Source organism: Zalophus californianus, chromosome 1, assembly GCF_009762305.2.
Source record: "Zalophus californianus isolate mZalCal1 chromosome 1, mZalCal1.pri.v2, whole genome shotgun sequence".
Lineage (NCBI taxonomy): Eukaryota > Metazoa > Chordata > Mammalia > Carnivora > Otariidae > Zalophus > Zalophus californianus.
The window spans coordinates 126,452,271-126,478,327 of record NC_045595.1 but is presented as its reverse complement, the minus strand read 5'-3'; the positions used below and the strand labels follow the sequence as shown (position 1 = coordinate 126,478,327).

The following is a 26,057-nucleotide window of genomic DNA, read 5'->3' as shown; positions in this document are numbered from 1 at the left end:
AATTTGTGAGCTAGGAAAGATACAAGTTACCTGTTGATGGATTAGATCAGGGATTGGCAAACTATAGGTCATGGGCCAAATTCCTTGTCGTCTCTTTTTGTAAATAAAATTGCATTGCAACACACCCACATCCATTGCTTTTATATTGTCCAAGACTGCTTTCCTACCATAACAGCAGAGTTCAGTTGTTGCAACTGAGACTGTCTAGCCCACAAACCTATAATATTTACCATCTGCTTCATTACAGAATAAGCTGTTCAATCAGCATATTAGTTCACTGGTTCTCCGGCATGGACCCAAGAAGAGATCTGGTCCATTCACAGCCTTTAAAGCACTATGCTAAACAATTACTCTAGAACCCAGTTTTCAAAGTGTGATCTCTAGACTGGAAGCACCAGCATCACCTGGGAACTTGTCAGAAATGCAAAATCTTAGGCCCTATCCCAGATTTCAGATTAGAAACTCTGAAGATGGAGATAGTAATCTGTTTTTACCAGCCCTCCAAATGATTCCAATGCATGCTCAAATTTGTGAACTACAGATTAGATAAAAAGAGTATTTATTAGCACCTGGCCATAATGACTTCACCTGGTTATGGCAGACCCAGGTCCTTCAACTGCTACTAGTGTGTACAGGGATTTTTAAGTAATTAAAGGATATCAATTATATTTTACCTGCCCTGAAATGTGACACCTTGGGTTAACTCTGAAAGAACACTAAGGAGCTGGATTACTTTGATGTACGAATTGCTACAGCACTTTCAGTAAATGTTAATACAGCCGTGAGCTGTATATCCAAAGGAAAGACAATCTACCAAGTGTCAAAGTGTAAAATCTATCCAATTTAGATTGAAATATCAAAGCAATATAGCAGATAAGCTCTAGTTTTTATAGGATTGCCTGTCAAGACAAACCTTTGCACGATAATTCTCAGCAGGGACACAGGAGAACAGACGGCAGCTCAGTATGGGCCTCCGCTAATCAAGGATTTGTTCCAACATGTATATCCCCCAGCTCTGAGCCTCACATGTGGCCAGATAGCACTTTCCATGATAGTGTGTGAGTAGAAATAAGGAAAAATCACCACCAACCCTTGTGGAAGGTAGTAACTAGATAGCATTTCCCCTGAAAAAAAAAAAAAAACAATATATATTATGTTCTATAATATATACAATTTCCACAAAATAATGGATGTTTAAACTTTACAATAAATCCTGCTTCTTGACTGTTTCTGTCTAAAACATAGACTGGCACCAGCAGCCATGGCTATGATGTGAAAGGGCTATAATACACAAAATATAATGGTAAGGATTTGATAAGAGATGAGCAAGATAAAGTCATTTCGTCTGGAAAGAACCTGGCCTCAATGTATTATATTTAATGCTAAAAGCTTGGCAGCTGTATCAGGAAACAAACAGTAAAGTTATTTAGCCTTTTGAAGAGTTTCTACATAAAGGTAGAAAGGAGCATGTCAATCAATAAGAATACTATTGACTGACAGCTTCTAGAAAATTCACATTTCTTAGTCATAAAAAAAATCACTGTTTCCACATAATCATTATTTCTCTTTTGAAAAGTGACAATAGACTTCATATGCCTAAAATCTATATAAACATTTATTCAATAACCATTTAAGAGAGTTTTTATTTGGACATGTATCTATGGAAAACAGGAAAAAGCATTCAGATCTTCTGTGTATTAGAAAATTTGGTAATATGGACCTGGATTTCACACCTATGAATTTAGTAAATGGGCATTGTTCAGACTGTTAGAAATCAGATTCAAAGATTTGAAATTCACAAATTTAAATCAAATATTAATATATAATTTGGTACATTTATACATAACAGCACAAATTCAAAGAAGCAGCATATACAATTATCCCTCAACATAGGAAATACCAACCCATGTAAAGATAAGAACTATGCTTCACTCAGAAATAATTCACAGTGGGGAGACATAATACCTATCTAGAAGGACAATGAGTCACAAATAGTGTGAACCAAGGAGGCAGCAGAGGCTTAGTAGGTTACAGAAAGTAATTAGAAGTAATGCTCTAAAATTTTAAGGAGTGGAAAATTAGGCTAAATGTTAGAAACTTTTCATAGCAAGTCCATTAGCCTCTAGAATAAACCTCCAGCTGAAGCTTCTTCAATTGAGTCATTTAAAATTAGACAAGAGTCTGTCTTTGCCAAAATACCATAGGGAATTATTCATAGGAATGACTAGTGGGATGTACTAAATGAACCTTTTTTTTTTCCTTTTCCTCCTCTTTACATATGTCAAGAATTCATACCCCTTAAAAAAAATAGTGAGATGAAAATGCTCTGAAGATTATTCTTAATACCATGTTAAATTCATATTGTTTTTATGTTTTTCAAAACGAGGATGATGATAGGATAAAATATAATTAAAAGATAAAAACTCCCCTTGATTGGTCCTCTCAAAATATTAAATTCAAGGAAGAGGCATATTGAAAGACAGTATGTTCATTCATAAAATCTGCATAGTTAAAACCATATTTAATTATCAGCAATGTCTTAGTATAATGCATAACAGAGTTGATAATCAATAAATACTAAATGAATGAATAAATGAATACCTCCCCCACTCTGGAGATTATCTCTTCTAGGATTTATGGCCTTGAGATGTAGGCTTATTGTAGTTATTAATTACTGATACCCAAGGCAGACTGCCTGGGCTCAAAGCCTGGCTTTGCTACTTCCTAGCTGTGTATCCTTGAATAAGTAACTTAGTCTCACTACGCTTCAGTTCCCTCATCTGAAAACTGAAGAGAAATTATAATAGTAGCCAGTTCCTAGGGTTTTTGTAAATACTAATGAGTTAATAGCAGTAAAACACAGAATCTGTTAGATAGTAATCACTCAGTAACTACAAGATATTATTATTAACCGTTACTACTGTGTATAATGACCGATGTAGGAGATTTTAGGAAATTAGTCTAGAACATATCTGAAAGAACAGTCGGAGTGACAAGCTACAGATTCTTTGTACATGACATATTTACCAAAATACTACTAGAAATCAGTCAGTTCCTTCATAAGATTAATTATGGAAAATAAGTGACTATTCTCACCCAATTTAAAAGAAACTTGACCTTTCCCTCCCAGACCACATGTCTATTCACAGTTACTTAGCCTTAGGTTTTGTGCTGCATGTCAAGTTCTTGATCCCAGTAAGGCAGCCCAACAAGTTACTAGCAAAACATCAGGCCACTTTGGTTTTCTGGATTTCACACCTACAGTGCTACCAGCCCTGCCAGTTATTCATATATATAAACTATCTGATGCTTCAGGGATAATGGCTACTGGGTCAATTAACTCAAAAAGATTAGAGATGTAAGTTATAAGTTAATCTCTCCAAGTTTCAATTCCAGTTAAACCATGAGCTCTATGACCTTGGGCAAGTTATTTAAACTGTAGGCCTATTTTCTCATCTGTGAAATGGGAAAATCACATTAATTATACCATCTCATAGGGTTATATTATGTGCTTTATAGGTGCATAGAAAAAAAACCTAGCTATTGCTATTTTCAATAGCTTTGAGATATAATTTATATAATATATCCATTGTATATAATTTAATGATTTTTTAGTAAATTTATACAATAATATAACCATCATTATAATCTATTTATTTATCCCAAAAAGGTTCTCAATGCCCATTTAAAGCCAACCCTCACTCAGCAAACTAGGAACAGAGAGGAACTTTTTCAACTTGATAAAGAACATCTAAAAATCCTACAGATGACATCATACTTAATGGTGAGGAACTAGATGCTTCCCCTCTATGATCAAGAACAAATGAAGGATGTTCCCTCTCACTTTTCAACATCATACTGGAAATCCTAGCTAATGCAATAAGACAGGAAAAGGAAATAACATATATACAGATTAGAAAGGAAGACATAAAGCTGTCTTTGTTCACAGATGATATGGTTGCCTTACGTAGAAAATCTGAAATAATCAACAAAAAAATCCTGGAACAATTATAGCAAAGAGAATATACAAAAGTCAACTGTTTTCCAATATACCAGCAATGAACAAATGAAATTTGAGTTAAAAAATACCATTTACATTAGCACCACAGAAAGTACTTAGGTGTAAGTCTAAAAAAAATACATATAAGATTTATATAAGGAAAACTATAATATTCTGATCAACAAAATAAAAGAACTAAATAAATAGAAAGATATTCCATCTTCACAGATAGGAAGACTTAATACTGTCCATATGTCAGTTCTTTCCAACATGATCTAAAGATGTAGTACAATCCCAATCAAAATCCCAGCAGGTTTTGTGGATATTAATAAATGGATTCTTAAGTTGATAAAAAGAGGCAAAAGATCCCAAATAGCCAACATAATATTGAAGAACACTAAAGTCAGAGGACTGATGCTACCCGACTTCAAGACTTAAAACCACAGTAGTCAATACAGCATGGTATTGGTGAAAAAAATAGACAAACAGATCAAAGGAACAAAATGGAGAGCCCACAAATAGATCCACACAAATATAGTCAAGTGACCTTTGACAAAGAAAGACAATCAGTCAAGAAATGATAGTCTTTTAAGCAACGGTATTGGAACAACTCGATAGTCACATGCAAAAAAAAAAAAATTAATCTAGATACAGAAACTACAAATTTCATAAAAATTAACTCAAAATGGGTCATAGCCCTAAATATAAAATGTAAAACTCCTAGAATTTAACATAAAAGAAGATCTGGATTACCTTGGGTCTGGTAGTGACTTTCTAGATACAACACTAAGGGCATGATCCATGAAAAAGGAATTGAAAAGTTGGACTTCATTAAAATTAAAAATCTTCTATGTGAAAGCCACTGTCAAGAAAATTGGAAGACAGCCACAGACAAAGAGAAAATATGTGCAAAAAGACTGCTACCCAAAATATACAAAGAACCTCTGAAACGCAGTAATAAGAAAATGAACAGGGTTGCCTGGGTGGCCCAGTTGGTTAAGCGACTGCCTTCGGCTCAGGTCATGATCCTGGAGTCCCTGGATCGAGTCCCGCATCGGGCTCCCTGCTGGGCAGGGAGTCTGCTTCTCCCTCTGACCCTCCCCCCATCTCATGTGCTTTCTCTCTCATTCTCTCTCTCTCTCAAATAAATAAATAAAATCTTTAAAAAAAAAAAAAGAAAAAAAGAAAATGAACAGTCCAAGCAAAAAATTGGGCAAAAGATTTGGACACCTCACCATAGAAGATATATGGGTGGAAATAAGCATACGCAAAGATGTGTATCATACATCATTAAAGAATTGCAAATGAAAACAATGCAATACCATTACACACTTGTTAGAATGGGTAAAATCCAAACAATTGACAACACTGATAAGGATGTGGAGCAACAGGAATGCTCATTCATTGCCAGTGGGTATGCAAAATAATACAGCACTTTGAAAGACAGTTTGTGGTTTCTTACAAAACTCAACACACTCAACTCACATATGATTCAACAATTGTGTCTTTGTTCTTTACCCAAAAGAGCTAAAAACTTATGTCCACACAAAAACCTGAACATGGATCTTTTTTTTTTTTTTAACCTGAACATGGATCTTCATAGCTTTATTCATAATTGCCAAAACTTGGAAGCAACCAAGATGTCTTTCAATACGTGAACAGAAAAAAAAGTGGTATATCTAGACAATGAGATATTACTCAACACTAAAAAGAAATAAAGTATGAAACCACAAAAAGATAGGAATAAATCTTAAATACCTATTAGCAAGTGAAAGAAGCCAATCTGAAGGCTACATACTATATGATTCCAACTATATGATATTCTGGAAAATGCAAAATGATGGAGACAGTAAAACGATCAGTGACTGCTTGGGACTTAGGGGAGATTAAGGATGAACAGGTGGAACACAAAAGATTTCTGCGCAGTGAAACTATTCTGTACAATACTATAATGGTGGAAACATGACATTATAGCTTTGTCAAAGCCCACAGATACAACAAAGCATAAACCCTAAAGCAAACTATGGACTTTGGTAGATACTGATGTGTCAATGTTGGTTCAGCAGTTTTTATAAATGGGGTGTGATGTTGATGGTGGGGAGGCCATACATCCACGAGGAAAGGATATATGGGAACTTTGTACTTTCTGCTCAATTTTGCTGAGACCCTAAAAATGACAGTACTATAAAAAATAAAGTCTATTAATTTTTTTAAAAACTGAATAAAATTAAATCAAGCACACACATAGTGTGAGCTAAATAAAACATGTCACCATGCTGGATTACAATTTGTTTAAAGGCTATGGCAGCACATATGCTCTAAGACTTGGGATATAATTAGTTATAGGTATAAAACCTATTGACTCAGAAATAAAGAGTTAAGAAAAAGGGTGATTATCTTATCTTGTATTTCTAGGTCTGGAAAACAAGCCTAAGTACTAATAAGTCAGGGGATCATCATTTCCATCTCCTTTTTTAGAAAGCAGAATTAGGCTTCTGTCACTTTATATTTAACTGATTAGAAAATAATAAATATTCAAAAATTTCTATAATCAAAATATGAGCAAAGGGGGAAATACCCTTCTCACCCAACCCATCATGCAAACATATTTAGATAAAAATTAAATACAACTCTAGAATAAGGCCACAGCAATACTCATATAAAATTAACATAAGTTTCAGGAGAGTATGGCCTTTCTTTTATTTACTGATTTATTCCTAGAATCTAACACAGTGCCTGGTGCAGAAAAAAAAAATACTAAATAAATATTTGGTTAATAAAAAGGTGAATTACATATTCACTTTAGAAAAAATCGTTCTGCCTTCAGTGTGCATCAGAAAGGGGTCAGCATGAAAATCAGAGAAATTTGTTAGCAGCCTATTGCAATTGTTCAGCTATGAAATAGTGAAGGTGTGGAAAAAAGCAATAGCCCTGGAAATGAGCAGATGCAGCCAGGAAAAGTATAAACCACAGCATGCTCAGAGCGATGAGGATGAGCTACTGAGAGCAACAAATACTGAAGGGCTGAAAGAGAAGAATGTCTCGGGAAAGATACTGAGAAGGAACACTGGTGATGTATGAAGTGAATCAGAAGACAATAGTGTGACAGAAACTCAAAGGGGACAGATTTCAGAGACAGAAAAAATAGTATCAGGTGAGGCCAAGTACTGTGAGCCCGGCTGGAATTAGGGGCAAGTGAAGCAGTCACCTTGGTCAAAAAAATTTAAGGGGCATCAATCAATAATCAAGATAAAAATATGTAAAATGCATTATTTTAACAATAAAAATTAATGCAAAAGAATCCATGGTAAACAAAAGATCAAAATTTTAAATCAAGATGAGGTTGCGGTTTTGTGTTTCATTATTCCACATTATTGTGCATAACAGCCTGCAGTTCCTGGACCTGCAAAGCTTTTGCATTCCCACTGGGCAGGTTTTGGGGTTGATAACGGTGTGCCAATAAATTGGGCAGCATGGGGCTTTATATATAATCATGTTTTTTGATTTTAGAGCTTTTACCAACTTTTTCTGCTTCATTCAAAATATGGGAGGATATCTTAATAAGTGTATACAGGGCACGCCTTTTTCCTTTTATCACAGTTTCCGACATGGCTTGGCACAACACTGACTGAGACTTGGAAAGCTTCCTTTGGGTTTAGCAATTAGAAAGCCATTGGTGACTTAGTGGGAGTGGGTTCAATGTGGTAGCGAAGGGAGAGGCCAGATTGCAGTTGATTAAAGAGAGAGTAGGCTGAAGGCAAAGGGCCAGTAAAGATGTTTGAGAATAGAGGACAGATATTCCATGAGGCAATACAACTTCCAGAATGTTCTTTTATTCAAAGGGATCCACCCAAATCTGTTTGTAGGGAAACAAATATAGTTTAAAAAAAAGAAAGAAAACACCAGTCATTCCTACTGTGCTGCTTTAGAAACATATTTTCACTGAGGCATTACATATACTACTTATGCCTGAGGTTCTGTGCCCACTGACCAAAATCCCCACAGTTTCAATCAGAGCATTTCTGAAATATTTCTGACAACATGTATGTTGACAAAATTTTCTCCTAAACAAACCATATCACAGGAATCAATACAAAGAATAATTCTCTTGAAATCTGGATGATTGCTTAAAAAAAAAAAGGCAATTTTGCAATAATATTTAGATTTAGTTTGAAACATGTAGTAAATCCCTACTTGTTAAACTTTTAGATTCAGGTATCTCACAGGAAAAATTCCAAATTGGTTTATAAATGTTATCTTGGGTACAGGATGATCCTTGAAATTTAATCATGTCTTTACCCTCAGAATTTTCCAGTATTAATAGGCAAATACAGGGATATTCATGATGACCCACTGAAAACTCTCAATAATAATGAAGGTGAAGGGGTATTAGTATATAAAAGGGGAAGTTTTCTAATTAAAACAGAATTAAACATTTTAAGCAGAAAACCATGGTTTTGGTTATTTTGTAGTACTAATCTGAAAAGGCTAACACTTGATGAATTCAGTTACAGTTTCACAAAGCCAAAGGCTTCATTCCCAAGACACATTTTTACTGGTATTTAAATGAGAAAATGTAGAAACGACACTTTGGTAGAAAGTGGGAAGTACAGCTGGAAGAGTACTTACAAGGGACATGTCTAAAAAGATGAAATCAACACAACATGTGTCCCTTAGAAATAAAAAACAACATGTTACAAGTTAGCAAATGACTTTCTCTTCAAATATGAGAGAGCAGTGCTTCTCAATATATTCCAAAAATACTTCCATGAATCAACTCTGGGTTTGGTGAAAAGTCAGATTCCTGGTCCCAGATGAATGAGAATCTGAATGGGTGGGCCCCAGAATCTGCATTTTTAACTTTCCCAAGGGATTCTCAAGAGTGGCAAATTTTAAGCACTGAAGATGATATTGTATACTTTATTATGTACAGTATATACTCTACCTTTTTTACATGATGCACTTAATTGTGAAAATGTAGTGAAGAATAGGTCTATCATCCCATAAAAAAATCACATAAATGTGCAAATTATTTATAACAAAGTTAGTACACTAGAACCATAAAGATGGCAAATAAAATAGCATTAGGTTTTTGTGAAATGTTCATAATAAATGCAATAAATAAATCTAATATGCATAAGATATTCCCTGTCACTAGGGAGCTTTTGATATGTGAATTAAATGTTTTTTTCTTAATCTCTAATCCTTCAGAACTCAAATATTTTCCAATCTCCCATTTGCCCATTCCTAAAATAACAATATTCTCCTAAAAAAGTAAAATACATGTAAATATGAACATGGGATTACCATGTCAATATTTGCTTACTAAAATATTCCAAAGAGTTTACAGAGTTTTTAGGATTATCTCAGAATTACCCAATTGCTTATGTCTATTTCAAGTTACAAAAGCACATAAAAACATACAGCATATCTTTAGAAATATAGTCATGTATGACCACACTATGAAAAATACAACCTTGCCGTGCAGCTATGACAGGTGGATTTCCAAAAGTTTAATTCTTCATTAATAGTTCTTAATTACAACTTTATATCTCACTTCTTTTATTTGAGCAAGACTTTCATATTTTAGTTTAATATATGATATGTCATACTCCCTGACAATCAGCATTAGCATCACAAACACAGTCAGTTTCAGGGAAGCAAAAGGTCATGGAGAAAGAAAGTGTCATGAAGACTAGTGCTCTTCAAATAGAATTTCCACTGTTTTCTCTGGCTCTCATACAGAATGTATTTCCCATCTTCTTCTCCATGAAAACAGTATTAAGTATCATATGACCTCACTGATATGAGGAATTCTTAATCTCAGGAAACAAACTGAGGGTTGCTGGAGTGGTGGGGGGTTGGAGGATGGGGTGGCTGGGTGATAGACATTGGGTAGGGCATGTGCTATGGTGAGCACTGTGAACTGTGCAAGACTGTTGAATCACAGACCTGTATCTCTGAAACAAATAATACATTATATGTTAAAAAAAAAAAGATAGTAGGAATGGAAAAATGAAGGGGGGGAAATTGGAGCGGGAGAGGAACCATGAGAGACTATGGACTCTGAGAAAAAACTGGGAGGGTTCTAGAGGGGAGAGGGGTGGAGGGAGGAGTTAGCCTGGTGATGGGTATTAAAGAGGGCACATACTGAATGGAACACTGGGTGTTATATGCAAACAATGAATCATGGAACACTACATCAAAAACTAATGATGTATGGTGATTAACCTAACATAATAAAATTAAATTTAAAAAATATATATGTATACGTTGGCTAAAGAAAAAATGTTTTGTTAGGAAGATTTTTCAATATTGGGCATGTACTTCACACAGACACATAAAAATTACTGTGGTAAAAAGAAGATATTTAGTAGCCAGCAAAATTGGTCACTCTGTCTGAGTGTAGTGTCATCTACAATCAGATGACCCAGGCCAAGGACACTTTCACCTAATTTACTGAATATGCTTTTTAAAATTAAAGCCCAAAGTAACCATTTTAACTAAGTTTAGTTGCATTATATTTATATGTGCCAACTGATTCTATTAATAACATTTGTTAGACTATACACTGTTAGGAAAGATCTTCACCAAAAAAATTTGCATTTCCCTATTTTCTTATTAATAACTTCTTAAGTAAGCAAAATCTGTTAGGGTAAAAGTCTGAGAAAATGTTTGAAAAATTAGGGGTCCTTGGAAAGAAGAGGAGTGGAAAAGATACAGCGGGTATTAGCAATATCCTGGACCCCTCAGGAAATGTTAAGGATTCCTCAAACCAAACCACACCACAGTACCTCCAAAGAGAAAAAGGACAAATGTTTGAGATAAGGACCATGGCTTTCCTGGGACTATGAAGGGATTCAGTTTTTGCTTTTCTGGAGAATGTGAGTTGAATGAGGTTTGAAGATGTTTTTACAGGTAAAAATAGGAGCGAGTAGTGGATAACAAAAGGGGAAGGAAAGTGTAGGGAAGCAGTCCACACAGGCCTATTATGCTCCTACTGTTTTGCTGAGTCCATGGCCTTGGCTGTTCTTTGATTCAAGACACTTCTCAGAATTGTTTATGAACCTGGAATTCTGAGAAGTGAGGTAACATCACAGGAATGCATCAGGTAGTTCTGAGATTCACCTGGTCTCCCTCTGGTCAAAGAACAGGCTTGCTCACAGATTGCTAGGAAAGTGGTGGGTCCCTTAGGTTCAGGTTCCCCCAGTGGTGGCGTACCCATGGCTCATACAGGCTCCAGCTGACACCTGACATGTACCTACAGTATTTTGAGCTTGGACAACCAACAAAATTGCTTTACCTTCGGCTTCAGAGTCTTGTGTTTTCTGTCAGCATCCGTGACCCTGTGGCAGCCTCACTCTTTAGGCTTCTATCGTTGTTTCAGGGGGAGTTCTGCTGCTTCTAGCTCCCCTCCATACTGTCAAACTAATTTTACCCAGATAAAAGGTTATTTTATTAAGGGAAGAGAAATGCCAACATGGAGCCATGTCTTCCTTTTAGGTCAGATCCCATCCAAAATTATAAAATTCAGTGTCTCTGCCACTGAACTCCTGCTTCACTGCCTCAAAAATTTTCACCACACTGGTAATAAACTGAATTTTCAGGAGGGGGGCTTGTTCATTAATATAGACTTTATTCTCTCACATCTGTTTATTTGATAAAGACAAACATTTAGAATAATACTAAATATAGAAACACTCAATGTCATATTCCAAATGCTCTGGTTTAAAAAAAAGTATATTTTTTATCACCTCTTACACAGAATATTCCACAAATCTCTTACAAACCACACTAACTATACTTTATTACAGCTCAGATTAAAGTTACAGACTGTTTCACATAAATATTTTTTGATTAATTATTAGAATATATTAATATAGGGCACACATTCTTTAAAAAAAACTATCGAGAAATTGAAAGAAAACTTTATTCAAAAATAATAAACTTCCTTTATTTCTCCCTATCTCTCCAGTTCTCCTCCTTGCTCTTTCTCTCTAGTTAAATATTTAATGATCATTTAAATTCAACAACAATCTGCTTAAGTTAAAAATATTGAAATAAGTCATGTAAAAAATCGTTTTAAAGTCAAGCACCGGAAACACACATTTTGTGCACTTCATTTCATTTTATAGTCTCTAAGAACTATTATAATTTTTAATAAACTTGTATCTGGGGTTTGAAGCCAAATACTTACACTCAAAAGGCAAGAATTTATTAACCAAAAGACACCCTAAGTGGTACTAAAATGTATTCCCCAGTGATAAGTTTTAAATGAGTTGTAAAAACTGCATTTTACTAATCTAGTCACAATTAAAGAATAGCAGCTGTCCCATCTGTATTCCCAATGCCCACTTTTTTAGTGATGATGATTTTTTTCATTTATGACATTGCAGATAAACAAACATCTCACGGTTGAGTTCCAAAATTTTAGTTCCATCACTGTAACTGCAAAATGTTTTATTTTGTCTCAAGCTTTAAAATATATGATGTGGGGCACTTGGGTGGCTCAGTTGTTAAGCGTCTGCCTTCAGCTCAGGTCATGATCCCAGGAAGTCCTGGGATCAAGCCCCACATTGGGCTCCCTGCTCTGCGGGTAGCCTGCTTCTCCCTCTCGCACTACCCCTTGCTTGTGTTCCTGCTCTCTCTCTCTCTGTGAAATAAGTAAAATATTAAAAAATAAAATAAAATATATGATATTATGTAAGTTTAAATTAACAATGTTCTAGAGTAACAAAATAGTTTCTCATCTATATCCTTATTTATATCTTTATCTTTATTTCTACCGATATGTGTATATATATCCATACATACACACAGTATATCTACTTACATCTACATATATAGCTATCATAATATGGATATATATATATAACTATCTTGGATAATTTATCATTATGCAAAATAAATTCTAACTTTTACTGCTAAGAAATGTTTTATTAATAGCCATGTCAGTATCTTCCTTTCAGAATCTCATAAATATACTGAAAACCATATTTTAAAAAAGAGAATACCTTTTCTTTTAAAAACTAACCATAAATTACATTACATTTCAAGTGTTACTTTAATACAAGTTTACATCAAAACGATCCTCTGGAAACTTTGTTTAAAGTAAAATTAAAACTGCATTGTCTGTCATAAAGCAAATTATTTCTGGGTATTTTTAATAAGATTACTGTCAAATAGACTCAGCTTTCCTGACAGAATGTATTAGCACATCACTCCATTGTCTAAATGTAATATTGCTTCAAACATCTCAAATTCAGGAGGATATTGTTGCTTCTCTCTCACTTTATCTCTCAAGTATATTTATGATTAAAATTAAAAGTGAAAAATAATCAAAAGATTTAACAAGCAGTCAAGCTAATATGAGAAGGAAGACCAGTGTTATAACTTGTGGTAAAGTTTTTATTAGTCACCTCACCTCGTTGGTTGTGAAGCCCTTCATTTATATGATATAACATAAGAACTCATGAATATGTAGCTCATAGACATTGAAGTTATATGCCTCTTTTGATATCAAGAAAATCAACCACTTTTAAAATCACGTTGGCAGTCAACTTACATCTTAAAGAAAACTGCATGTGACCATTTGTAAAGAAAATATACACGTTTGACCTCTGTAATTCTAACATAAAAGTATAAAAAGATGGGAGATTTTCAAGGAAAATTAATGCATGCCACCACCTATTAATACTATTTAGTGTCACTGGTAGGAGAAATAGTACAAATGTTAATTTCTAAAATAATCTGGGTATTTTTAAATACAAGTTTTAACGTTTTTACAGAGCTGTTTTTTAATGAATTGCATTGTTACATTAAACAGAACATTAAATGGAACTTGCTGATTATAAACTACCTTTCTCCATGACTCAAGTCATCTTACATGGAAAACTATACAGTGATAATTTTACAGTGATATACACAGACATCTCACAGGTATACATGGTCATTTTTCTACACACAGAATGACTTCAACTAGAAGAAAAAAAATTTAAGAAAGAAGAAAGGGGAAGTGGAGGAGAAAGAGAGGGACTTTTTTTTTTTTTTTTCAATTCTTGCCTTCTATCACTTCTTCTTGCTCTCACTGGCTCATACCACTACTATTGGCTGACTTATTTAAATAGTCTAGTGTAAATGAATACCGTTTATTTTCTTCTCCTATTTATGCTGACTGCAGGATCCTGCAAGTCTTGTGGCTGAAAGAGAACTGCTATTCTGTGGGATCTGGAAAGAGACAGCCCTGGATTTAGACAGGGATCTAATCTGAATTCTAAAATTCACCGTTCTAGGGACTTTAAATTGCTTAAACTCCCTGGACCTCAGCTTATCTTGTTAAATGGGGATTATGTCAGTCTCCCAAGGCAAAAATTGGACACTCAAGGATAGGTCCTCGTCCTCTATTTTTTGGAAGGTGGTTTCTCATCCTAGTTCTGCTATTAAATAGTGTTAACCGTCATTTCACCTCTAATACTCAGCTTCTGTGTCAATAAAATAGTGAAGGTATAGGCTCTTTGGCTCTAATTCCTAGGACTTCATTTAAATTGCACAAAGCAGGGCTTTAACTTCTTATTACAGCTAGTAAATTAACCTCAAAGAAATTAATGGCAGAAGAGTCTCAAATCAGAGTTAATGATAAAAATTAACAGAGTTTTAATGATATAGATTATGAAAATTACTGTGAACATATAAGCAATATATGATTTCAAATTCGGATAGGCAATGTGAAAGATACACCCCCAAAATAGAGTGCTTCATTGCACAACTTTTCAATGACATATCCTATAACTAAAGAAGGAGAGCTCTTGTAAAAAAAAAAAAAAAAAATTAACTATAGACTCTGGAGAAAAAAATGCTCTATAAGTTCTAAATTTCTAAAGAAATGCTTTAAAGCATATCGTGGCACCTGGGTGGCTAAATTGGTTAAGCAGCTGCCTTTGGCTCAGGTCCTGAGCCCAGGGTCCTGGGATTGAGACCTGCCTCCAGCTCTCTGCTCAGCGGGGAGCCTGCTTCTCCCTCTGCAGCAACCCCCCTCTAGTGCTCTCACTCACTCTAATAAATACATAAAATAAATAAAAAAATGTATCAATAATATTAATCTTTAAAAATAAATAAATAAAGCATCACTACCTTACTACATATTTAGTGCTCCATAAAGAAATCATGAGCACTTGAAACCAGTTGGAAGGGCAGTTACTAATGATATATGAAATATAAATCCTGAACTTGTAATTACTACACAGAATATATTTTAGAATTGTAAAGAGAAAAAATTTTCAGGCATCTTTTATCATGAGTCTTTGAAAAGGACACATTTGGCCCACTAAACCAAAAGATTAAATGGGTGATCTTTTTCCAGGCTTCTTCTAATTAAGGTTTTCTTACAAATGGAAGGTATTTTCAAATTTGTATATTGTTAGATGTGTACAAGAAGACTGGCATGTCATTTCTCCCTCCTCCTATCTTGCAGTCCACAGCATTATTTTCACACTTCAGCAGACGAACCAAAGTCTCTGGTGCATCAAAACCAATATCAACCTTCCTGAATTAATTACTTCCTTCAATCTCAGCTTTATAATGAGTCTCTCTGGGAATTGGCGCAATTAAAAAAAAAAAATTGAGTCACCAGCAAGATGAGGGAAGATGCTGCTCTAAGGCCTGTTCTCTTTCCTCCTCTTTCTACCATTAAACTCTTCAGATTAGTATTCAGGAAGTAAAATCTCACTTCTAAGCATGAGCTCTATTTTAAACAGTCTTGGTTTTCAGACCATTGAGGAAGAAAAGTCATTTTCAACTCCCATATTACAAAACCAAATGTACCATGGTCTTCTCTGTTTTTAGACAAAACAAGGTCTTTGAAAAAATTCTAAATTCTCACACTCATTTGTATCTTAGGGAATATTAATATTTCAAATACATATAGAGCTATCAGCATTTCTTTAACAGTTCAGAGATGGATAAAGAGCTAGGTTTTCAATAAAATTTTTATTCTGTGTCTTGATGATTCATTATTAACACAGTGATTCTCATCAGTCAGCCCTGGAGATTTTATATAATATATATATATATAATATATATATATTTTTAAATGTTAAAAATCATGTATATAGATACAGATAGCTATATATAGATATATAAATCTCTAGGCTATATTCATAGAGATTCTTATTAGGTGACCTGTGCCAGTAATCTATTTTTCTTATTAAATGAACATTGGGCTGACATTGTTTTTTAAATATCTAAGGTGGAGAATCACTGTGTTAACACTGTCCCCATTATTATGATACAATGAAAAATGTATGCATCTGTTATGCTTTAATTGCTATATATTTTATTATATTTGTTTAGTAATATAACACACATGTGCAGTTCTCTTTTTTTGATATAAACTGTCAATTTAGACCAGTCTTGCTAGATCATCATATTTGAAACTGTGCCCATTATTTAAAGCATGTGAGATGAGCTATCTTTGGGGGTTAAAAAGGAAACAAATACAATGAACAACAGATGTGATCATAATCTGCTTTAGATATCTGCTCAGTCACTCCTCATCAGGGTTAGTTGGCTGATCCTGTTGGCTAAATAGGTATCTCTTTCTATCTCACTTGTCTATAGATCTTCCTACACATGTACCTTCCATCAGAGATGACCTTTTCAAATAGAAGATGACTATTTACTGGTTAAGCATATTCTATGATGAGATAAAAAGTGAAGGAGAGAATGAAGTCAAAAAGGGAATAAAGGTAATAAATGGTAGTCAAATGGTAGGACTAAGACTGGTAAATGAAATATTTGCTATAAGATGCCTATCACTGAGGGGAGAACTAAAAATTGAACTCAGAGCATTTTAGCAATCAAAGGGGAATAAATAATGAATTATGCCACTCATATTCGAAAAAAAAAAAAAAAAAAACAGTTACATAGGAAAATCTCAGCTCTTCCCAGAATGGAAACAGAGGAGAAATATCTTCAATAGGAACTCATAGAGAGGACACTGCCATGTGGTAAGCCTTATCCATAACACTGCTCCCCCAACCCCAGACCCTTAGCGAGTACAGTAACATGTTTTATTATCCACTTTATTATAACACCTTCTAACACAGGCCCTAAAAAGAATTGAGGAGGAGCCAAACAATACAATGCAAGAATGTTTTCTGTAACCACTAGCTTAATCCTGAGTTATACACAGTATTTCTTAAAACTAAACTTTTGCTGATTATTGGGTATAAATGATAGACAGATTTAATATGTTCTATTGTCAGCCACACTGAGTAGAAAACCTATTCCCTAATGAAATTTGAGAATGCCTACCCATACTTGAACATCAAGCTTAAGTTCAGCAGAAGGATAAGTTAAGAAAATATGTGATAATACCACTTTTTCTTAAAGAATCCTGGCCTAGTTCCATCAATAGATAAGTAGCATTGATAATTTTAATATGAGGACATTTAAAGCACATATGATTAGCAAATATGGAAAACAACCTCAACATTGCACCAATACAACTTCTGATGTTTAAGATAAGTTGGTTGCAAAATGTCTGCCTAGGAATCTAGAAGTACTGGCTTGCCAAAAATACTTTTTAAGTTTAATTCAGTAAAACATGGAAGAACAGCTTCTAAAATTGATTTGGATTTGGGGTAGCTTTATCTTAAATCATTCTTCCTAGACAGCAATCAGATAGCAGTCAATTGACTAATAAGAGACATTTTCAGCTTTTGACCTTAAGAAGTTGTCACCAATATGAAGGCAAATGCTTATTTTTCTCTTCTATATGGATTGCTGCTGGGTTGGGGTAGGAATGAAAATATTACTAGGAGCCATAACAGAACTCATTTGAAAAGAATTATCTTAAAATCATGATATATTAAGAAGATGGACAAGATACACTGAACACTTGTTTATCCCATTAGAAGTTATTAAACAATTCATCAAGAGACATCCTCACCAAGTCAGATTTTTAAAATAGTGTTAAGGTTATATTGACAATCAATAACTCATATAGTCTAGGTAATAATGAATTTATGTCTGGGGACAAAGGTAAGAAAAAAGTCAGTCAGATCTGTGAAAAAAAATCCCTTTGTTTCCCCTGAAACATTCTACATGCTGTGATAGAGTGCTGTATCATCCTTATGCAGAAAATTGGCTTGAGAAGCCAAGACTTCCAATTTACCAAGAAAGAAATACATAGTCTCTATAGAATATCTAGTAAGCCAGATGGTCTATAATTTGGGAAGAATAAAGGTTTGTCATTGAAAATGGAATGGACTACAGTCTGATTTTAATGAGAAATAAACATATTTTGGAAGTTTATACTTAGTGGGCAAACAAATTGGGAAATACCAGAGCCAAGTATTAGAAATATCCTTGAATTTAACCTAAAAGTAGAAAAACTGGATATTTCATTTAATTAGCCTTAACATTTAAGAAGGTATAGATGGGAAGTATAGTTCTACTATTGTTACGGAGTTAGCTGAAAAATCAGGCTCCCCTCATAAGAACATTTACCTGCATAGACAAGTGGAGGAATGAGAAATTTTATATAACATTTCATATAATCTCACTCAAGTGGCTTTTCTGAAATTTGGCTTCCAGTGTTGCTTCACCAACAAAGTCCCAGTTTTCCCACTGATTGGACCAATTTTAATCATCAAGGTAGCTAAGGGAATGTATGTGCTGACGTATGTGAGGGAGTTATTTCTCTACTTCTGGAGTAAACAGGAGAGGTGGATTTGAAATTGGAGCTGACACAGTCAATTTTCCCCTAGGAAGAAAACATGGGGACAGAGAAATGAGACTTTCAGAGGCATGGAGCCAGAACTCTTCCAAATCACATCTGAAGATCACCCCGCCCTACTACTGGAATTTTCAGTGATCTAGCTAATTAGTTTTCTATTGCTGCAGAACAAATTACCACAAACAACAGTTTAAAACAACACCCATTTACTAGCTCACAGTTCTGGTATTCCAAAAGTTCAGGGCAGATATTGTGCTTAGACTATAAGAAGGCTGAAATCAATCTGGTTTCTGGCCAGGCTGAGTATATTTTGATTATACTAAAAATCCACTTCATCAGCATTAAGCTCATTGTTGTTGGCAGGGTTCAGTTCCTTGTGGTTGAAGGACTAAGGTGCCTGTTTCCTTCCAGACTGTCAACCAGAAATTTCTCTCAGGTCCTAGAGGCTGCTTCAATTGTTTCTTTCCACACAGTCTCCTCTATCCTCAAGCAGGCATTGGTACCTCAGATCTCATTTCCTCAACCAGCCAGAAAAAAATTCTCTACTTTTAAAGGCTCGTGTGATTAGTTCAGAACCACCCAGATAATCTCCCTATCATAAAATCAACTGACTTGAGACCTTAGTTATATTTGCAAAATCCCTTCACAGCAGTATCTAGACTCATGTTTAATGGAGTAACTGGGAGAGAGTATATATCAGGGATTGGGAATCTTGGGCATCTTCACAGAATTCTGACTACTGCATAACCCAATAAATTCACTTCAATATTTATACCTATTTGAACCACATTATCTGTTATTTATAAGCAAAAGCATTGTAGGTGATATACTCCTCAAAAGGAGGGACACACAAATTGAGGTTAACACCTCAATTCAATGTGTGACAACATGAATTCATTATGAAAAGGAACAATTCTCAGCATACATGACTCATGAGTTTGAGAAACAGTGGCCAGTCCATCTTAACATCTTCCAATTTTCATATTCTCTTTTGATACCTGGCTACTAAAAAGTTCCAGGAAATAAATATGGTTGGGGCTAGTATCTAGGACTCTTTGCAAATAAATAATAAAGTTTACCAGAATAGCAAACATACCAAGAGTTTTACCTATAGTATTTTAACTGGGTCCAGTCTAGAAAAGAAATCTTGGTTCCTCTGATAAAGTAGGTTTATGAAAAATGATTTGTAGAAACCAAAATCTAGCCAGTCTTCTACACATTTGTAGAAGCCAAACCACCAGAAGATTACAAATTTGGATTATATTACCTTCAGAAATGTAGAATCATCTTCCTGGAGTTAGGTTTCTGAGTTAGGTCTTCTTTAATCAAAGAAATTTATCACTACAAAAACTCCATATAATTTGTTATTCCCTATATAAAGTTCTTTATAAGAATTTCTTTGAGAATTAAGTAAGGGGAATGGATAGACTTTTTAAATTATAACAATGACTATAATGGAAGAGATCAGGTCTCTCCTCTTACTTTGACTGACAGGAAATTTACAGCCCAATCTGACTATTGATTAATGAATATGTAGGACCTTGGGATGGTAAACTTGTAATTTTTTTATCTTGTTTTTATTTTCTAGTCTATTACTATTCCTTGTTCTTCTTTTTCTGTCCAAGGCATCTCAAAACTGGTACAAATGAGGCTGAATTTAAATAAAGGAATAAATTAGTTACATGCATTAAACACACCCTGTACCTATACTATGAATGGCTGAATTTTATTTAGGAAACATTTGGATTGAGAAATTCAGATTAACGAATAGGTCTTCCGCACTATAGATCGAATAATATTCAAAAAGTTCCAATTCAAATAACGTACTTCCTTATTTTAAAAAAATAAAATAATTCCTAAGAAAAACAAACAAAAAATTTTCAAAAATCAAACATAGAAAATTCCTTTTCCATTGGAGTATTTCTAAGATGGCTTCTTCAAAGTTCACACTCTGAATCCTTTAAATTCATAGTCCTAAACACAGTAAAACTGCATACAATGCTATTAATTCAAACAAACCTGAAAAGTTCATTTTTAAAAAGGTTTCATATATGAAGTAACTCAAACCCTGTTTTTCTTGAGAAACACAGATACTTGAACAAATCTACAGAGAGTATCTTTTCAACATTTGACTCAAAGTTTATAAACTAAAGCTTTACCATCTATAAAATGACATTCATTTATAATTATATGTTATCAGCATAATGACCACTATAAGGGACTGTTGTCAAGAATGTGAAGAGAGGTGGGAGGATTGAAATTTTTCAGATCTGAGTTACGGATTTAAGTTTAGCACATGTTGGATGAAACTCTGATTTAAAACATCAACTAGGTGAGGTTACTCCAATTGATCAAGCATGTAAATTTCAAAGAAACAAACATATTGTCAAGTAATAAACTGTGTGGGTAGCAATAGCTTAACTAACATTCTGTTTGGACTAGGGGAGTTTCTCAATGGAAAATGCCTTTACTTTGCTAAACAGACCAAGTTTCCATTTTGTCTTTTCTACTTACCTTATCCAAAGCTTCTCATAGACAGAAAAGGGAAGATGGAGAGGTGGGTATATGAAACAGGAAATAAATCAAACCGCACAAATCACTTGAATCTCTGATTTATCTATACCCTATCAAATGGCAGTTGTTGAATTGCCAATGGCTCATTGTATTATGGATAATTTTAAGTTCTTAGAAGGTTAAGCTAGAGAATTTTTATATTGCTAATAAAAGGAAATGATGCTAAGCAAAATAAGTCAATAAGAGAAAGACAATTATCATATGATCTCAATGATATGTGGAATTTAAGAAACAAGGCAGAGGATAATGGAGGAAGAGAGGAAAAAATGAAATGGGATGAAACCAGACAGGGAGACAAATCATTAGAGACTCTTAATCTCAGGAAATAAACTGAGGGTTGCTGGAGTGGTGGGGGTGGGAAGGATGGGGTGGCTGATGATGGACACTGGGGATGGTGTGTACTATGGTGAGCGCTGTGAATTGTGTAAGACTGATGAATCACAGACCTGTACCTCTGAAACAAATAATACATTATATGTTCATTAGTAAATAAAAAATAAATAAAATAAAAAAATAATTATAAGTAAATAAATAAAAATAAAAAATAAAAAAATAATTTAAAAAAGGAAATAATGCTGTGGAATACAGCTATAGCTGTATTACAGAGTATAGTTAATATCTCACTTTTATATATATTCATATTCATGTTATATATATTTATTTGTGTATACATGTGTATATATAAATATATATTTCTATAACCTTATCAGAAACATGATTTACAAATATTTTCTCCCATTCAGCAAACTGTCTTCTCACTTTCATGACAGTGTCCTTTATAGGACAAATTTTGAATTTTGTGTAATTTAGTTTATCTATCCTATCTTTTGTTGCTTGTGCTTTTGGTGTCATATCTAAAAAAACACTGTAGCACTCCAAGTCATGAAGAATTACTCTTATGTTTTCTTCTAAGTTTTTTATAATTTTAACCTTTAAATTTAAGCCTATAATCCATTTGAGTTAAGTGTTGTAAACAGTATGAGGTAAGGATCAAACTCCACTTTTCTGTATGAGAATATCCAGTTGTCCCAAAATCATTTATTGAAAACACTATTCATTCCCTATTGAATGGTTTTAGCATCCTTGTCAAAAATAAATTGACCATAGACTAATATCCCTGATGAACATGGATGCAAAAATTCTCACCAAAATACTAGCCAATAGGATCCAACAGTACATTAAAAGGATTATTTACCACAACCAAGCAGGATTTATTCCTGGGCTGCAAGGGTGGTTCAACATCCACAAATCAATATGATACACTACATAAAAGAAAGGACAAGAACCATATGATCCTCTCCATAGATGCAGAAAAAGCATTTGACAAAGTACAGCATTCTTTCTTGATTAAAACTCTTCACATTGTAGGGATAGAGGGAACATACCTCCATATCATAAAAGCCCACAGTGAACATCATTCTCAATGGGGAAAAACTGCAAGCTTTTCCCCTAAGGTCAGGAACGTGGCAGACATGTCCACTATCACCACTGCTGATCAACATAGTACTAGAAGTCCTAGCCTCAGAAATCAGACAACAAAAAGAAAGGAATCCAAATCAGCAAAGAAGTCAAACTCTCACTCTTTGTGGATGACAAGATACTCTATGTGGAAAACTCAAAAGACTCCACCCCAAAATTGCCAGAACTCACAGAGGAATTCAGCAAAGTGGTAGGATGTAAAATCAATGCACAGAAATCAGTTGCATTCCTATACACCACCAAGAGAGAAGAAAGAGAAATTAAGGAGTTGATCCCATTTACAAATGCACCCAAAACCATAAGATATCTAGGAATAAATCTAACCAAAGAAGCAAAGGATCTGTACTCAGAAAACTATGGAATTCTCATGAAAGAAATTGAGGAAGACATGATAAATGGAAAAATGTTCCATGCTCATAGATTAGAAGACCAAATGTTAAAATGTCTACACTACCTAGAGCAATCTATACATTCAACGAAATCCCTATCAAAACACCATCAACTTTTTTCACAGAGCTGGAACAAATAATCCTAAAATTTGTATGGAACCAGAAAAGACCTCGAATAGCCAAAGGAATGTTGAAAAAGTAAACCAAAGCTGGTGGGATCACAATTCTGGACTTCCAGCTCTATTACAAAGCTATCATCATCAAGACAGTATGGTACTGGCACAAAAAGAGACACATAGATCAATGGAACAGAATAGAGAGCCCAGAAATGGACCCTCAACTCCATGGTCAACTAATCTTTGACAAAGCAAGAAAGAATATCCAATGGAAAAAAGACAGTCTCTTCAACAAATGCTGTTGGGAAAATTGGACAGCCACATGCAGAAGAATGAAAATGGACCACTTTCTTACACCATACATAAAAATAGAGGCAAAATGGATGAAAGACCAATATGTAAGACAGGGGTCCGTCAAAATCCTAGAGAACACAGGCAGGACATTCCAGGACCTCGGCCACAGCAACTTCTTGCTAAACACATGTCCGAAGGCAAGGGAATCAAGGGCAAAAATGAACTATTGGGACTTACTCAAGATAAAAAGCTTTTGGGGGGCGGAGCAAGATGGCGGATGAGTAGGAGACCTGGATTTTGTTTAGTCCCAGGAATTCAGCTGGAGGGGGATCAAACCATTCTGAACACCTATGAACTCAACAGAAGATCTAAGAAAGGAATAGCAACAATTCTCTGAACAGAAAAGCGAACAATTTCTGGAAGGTAGGATGTGCGGAGAAGTGAATCCGAGGCGATATTTGAGAGGATAGATGGCGGGGGAGGGGGGCTCCATAGACTGCGTCTGGCAAATGATAGAGCCCTGGAGCACAAAATCGGAACTTTTAGAAGTCGGTTCCGCTGAGGGACGTTGCTCCAGTGGCTAGGCGGGGAGTGGAACCCACACGGGACAGTGTGGTCTCAGGACCCTCGGGGTCACAGGAAGACCGGGGGTACCTGAGTGCAGCAGAGCTCCCAGATATCAGAGCGCAGAAGCTGGCTGCAGAGACGGAGCCGAGGAGTGGGCTCTCAGCTTGAGGTTGCCATAAACTGTGATCTGAGGCGCAGTCAGGCCACTGCACCTCCAGCAGGGACCCAACAAGCGGCAGATCAGGGAGACTCCCCTTCCTCCCCCAGGAGGAGCGGCATGGGAGCACACCGCAGGGACCTGCTGGGTTTGGGGACTCCACAGTCTGAGGGAGGTCATGCGCCTCAGACAGAAATGCTCGGTCACAGGCCAGATGAGCACGGAGTGCGGCTGGAGACCAGGGAGACAGGAGTGATTGCTTTTCTCTGGGGGTGCACTGAAGAGTGGGTACCTGCATTCTCGGCTCCTACAGGGCAGAGATTGGGAGGCCGCCATTTTCACTCTCATCCTCCAAAGCTGTACAGAAAGCTTGCAGGGAACAAAACTCCGGAGAGCAAACCTGAGCAGATTACTTAGCCTGGACCGGCAAGGGCGGGGCAATTCCACATCCAGCAAAGACATTTGGGAACCACGGCAATAGGCCCCTCCCCCAGAAGATCAGCAAGAACAGCCAGCCACGACCAGTTTACCAACCAATGAGAATGGCAGAATTCCAGCACTACAAAAAACTGCACATAGAATTCATGTCTTTTTTACCATGATTCTTTAGTCTTTCAAAAATTTTCTCTTTTTTAATGTCTTTTTTTTTAATTCTCCTTTTTCCCTTTTTCAACCAAATCTTATTAATTCCTTTTTTAAAAAAAATATTTTTTATTTCTCATTTTTAGAGTCATATTCTATCCCTGGTACTTATATATATAACTTATATATATATATATAAGTTGTTCTTATATATATATATTATATATATATATATAAGTTGTTCTCCCTTTAAAATATTGAGACACAGTTTCTTCTAAAAGATCATAATATACCCTAAATCTCTAATGTATGGCTTTGTTCTAGTCTCCTACCTGATCACATTCTCTCCCTTTTTTTTATCCTCTTCTTTCTTTTTTCAACCAACTTCTTATCAATTCCTTTTATAAAATAATTTATAATTTTCATAATTACAGTCATATTCCATCCCTTCATCATATAAACCCTTATTTTTGTACATATATAAGTTTTTCTTTCTTTAAAATTTTGGGAGGCACTTTCTTCTAACAGACCAAAATACACCCAAAATCTAGTGTGTGCCACTGATCTGTGCACCAGTCTAATCATATTTGATATTCTGGTTTTTTGTTTTGTTTTGGTTTGTCTTTATCTTTTTCTTTTTTTCTTTTTCTTTTTTCTTTCTTTCCTTTTCTTTTCCCCCAGTTTCAGGTCTTTTCTGATTAGTTTAGTGTATATTTTCTGGGGACATTGTTACCCTCTTAGCATTTTGTTCTCTCATTCACCTATTTTCCTCTGGACAAAATGACAACACGGAAAAAATCACCTCAACAAAAAGAACAAGAGGCAGTTCTGACTGCCAGGGACCTAATCAATAGGGACATTAGTACGATGACAGAACTAGAGTTCAAAATGACAATTTTAGAGATACTAGCTGGGCTTGAAAAAAGTATGGAAGTTACTAGAGAAACCCTTTCTGGAGAAATAAAAGAACTAAAATCTAACCAAGTCGAAATCAAAAAGGCTATTAATGAGGTGCAATCAAAAATGGAGGCTCTAACGGCTAGGATAAATGAGGCAGAAGAGAGAATTAGTGATATAGAAGACCAAATGGTGGAAAATAAAGAAGCTGAGAAAGAGAGAGATAACCAACTACTGAATCACGAGGGCAGAATTCGAGAGATAA

The 26,057-nt window shown here is 35.0% G+C and overlaps 1 protein-coding gene across 4 annotated transcripts in view; it reads right to left on the bottom strand.

The window, feature by feature from the left end:
* Positions 1–26,057, bottom strand: part of NAALADL2 (N-acetylated alpha-linked acidic dipeptidase like 2) — a 1,313,911-nt gene that overhangs the window by 1,026,697 nt on the left and 261,157 nt on the right. Inside the window, exon 1 of one of the 4 annotated variants that reach the window (XM_027587312.2) lies at positions 914–1,106. The exons of the other annotated variants lie outside the window; for them this stretch is intronic. The gene's annotated coding sequence lies outside the window, so the exon portion shown is untranslated. Of the gene's footprint in view, positions 1–913; positions 1,107–26,057 lie in introns of those variants that run through there. 4 annotated transcript variants of the gene reach the window in all.